This window comes from Phytophthora infestans, genomic scaffold (assembly GCF_000142945.1).
Source record: "Phytophthora infestans T30-4 supercont1.40 genomic scaffold, whole genome shotgun sequence".
Taxonomy (NCBI): Eukaryota; Oomycota; class Peronosporomycetes; order Peronosporales; family Peronosporaceae; genus Phytophthora; species Phytophthora infestans.
The window spans coordinates 767,957-770,200 of record NW_003303719.1 but is presented as its reverse complement, the minus strand read 5'-3'; positions in this window follow the sequence as shown (position 1 = coordinate 770,200).

Below are 2,244 nucleotides of genomic sequence, written 5' to 3'. Positions count from 1 at the left end.
TGTAAAGTGAGCCTCCGCCGCGCTCGCGCGGCGAGTCGATGGTTTTCGACTTTGAGAATGAGAGTTTGTGACGAACATCTCTTCATTCTGATTGGTCGGTAAACCGAACCTAAGTGGGGGAGGATGTAACGGGGTACGTAGCACTAAGTGTACCCTGGTTACATGAAGTGTGACACTTCACACTTCAGGAGTATGACATGTCATACTCCGGGATATTTGGTACAAGGTACCAAGGTCATTCAAAACCAACCATTGGTTAAATGACATTGCATTACTATAGGTAACTGATAGTTTGTATTAACCTCAAACTTAACCTACCTATAAATATACTCAGTTTACAATCTACCTTATTTAGGTCACTTCGCTCTCTTTAATTAAAGAGGGGACCTGTGAACTGCCGTTCACTGAGAGTTTGTATACTCTCGGAAGATAACTTCCTCTAGCGCAAGGTGCTGTGTGACCCCGTCACACCACATGTATTAAGAAACAGATTTAATATATTAACTCTATGTATAGATGATGTCCACTTTCATCCACGTTATATATCGAGTGGGGATTTTAACTTACTAATTATGGAATTATCAGAAGATTTTTCTTTATAAAACCGGTTATAACAAGTTAGTTTAAAATAGATGAACGCGCCGGTAGTGTGCCTATAAGACAGCACGACCTATTTATTAATTGGCACTCGTTATCTAGCCCGACTGGGTGTGAAAGAGTCAGGCTACATTGCCCGACCCAACCCGACGGATGCCCGACTGACCCCGACTAGATAAAGGTTCAGTTGTGCAATCACAGGAAACGCACTCCAAGTATACGTGTCCAGCGCGTATACACGGATATTAAGACTCTGAATCTGACGAAGAGGGCAAAGCATTCAATGTACTCCGTTCACAGAGGATCCAACTTAGCACTCAAAAACGTTTTTCTAAAGTAAAACGATTGCTAACTTGTTAGGCTTACGCGCACATGCAGAGGTATCGATAGCGCAAATACTGTAGTTCCTTTCTGTTCAGGTAGCTAAGTCCGTCGGCCCCAGCAAACACTTCAAACGCCAGCAAGACATACATCCCGCAGTTAAAACTGTCGACCTGAACGCCTAGATTTCCACGATAGGGAGAGACACGATACTTTCGTGGGGCGAAATTTGGCAGCTGGGTCACTATCTTCTCAGTAAGCGCTCGGACTCCAATCATGTATGTAGAAGCCATTGGGTCGTACACGATTGCCTCTGTGCGCTCCACATCCACCATAATACCACACCAATGGTTCTTGTTGCAGCATACAGGGATCAGAATTTTCTTCGTCGACAAGTTCTTGAACATGTCCGCGAACATTCACTTTACCTGGGCATTGCATCCTTTCATCCTAGACTCCTGCCGGGGTCTCTTGCTCGTGGCCTGGGACTTAAATTTCCCGGAATAGGTGCAAACAAAGGTCTTTGCGTATTGCACCCACTCGTCAGGAAGTTTTTCCGCCTTTGACTTTGTGCGGTCGATCCGTGCGTTGCGCTCTGCCACAGTCGTATTTGTCCTCACCCTGAAAATCTACAGATAAATTCATAGTGCATGTCAGCCAAAACGTATATACACAGCTATAGAAAACACGTGCCTGGAACGTCTGTGCTTAGTATACGGCCAGATAATCTTCAAACACCTCCCAGGAGGAAAACTCAACCTTCTTAGGCGCCAAGGCGAGTACGCGGACGGAGCTACCACCTTCGCTTGTGCTGCTGGTGGATTCCGGCGGATCGGAGCAGCTCACTGGCTCCAACGGAATATGTGTCGTATTAAGCTCACTCACGACGGGGGAAGGCGCCCAGACGTCAGCAGGAGGCGCATCCGAGCTATTACCCTCGCTCTCATCGGACTCCCACTCGGCTGAATGAGTAAGAGGGTGCTTTTGCGCTGCCCGCGAGCGGGGAGCCATGCTTGTCGCTCACGCTCTCCCCGTTAACGAATTGTGTGGCTCACGGTGGATACGATGTATACGTGCGAACGGGTGAATTTTCTCACTACAACAACAGAGCAAAGTATATGACCTATCCCCCTGGTCAAAAAAGGAATCACGGAGAATTCGCGTTGGGGTAGACCCCAATGAGGGTGAAAGAAAAAGCCACAGGAAAAAGGGGAGGGAGGCACGCGAGGTCCCGTCCTTACCCCCGCAAAATGGCGAGGAACGAGGAGTTTTTTTGAATTTGATTAAGGAAAAAGTGGAAGAGGGGGGGTGGATGAGAAGGGGGAT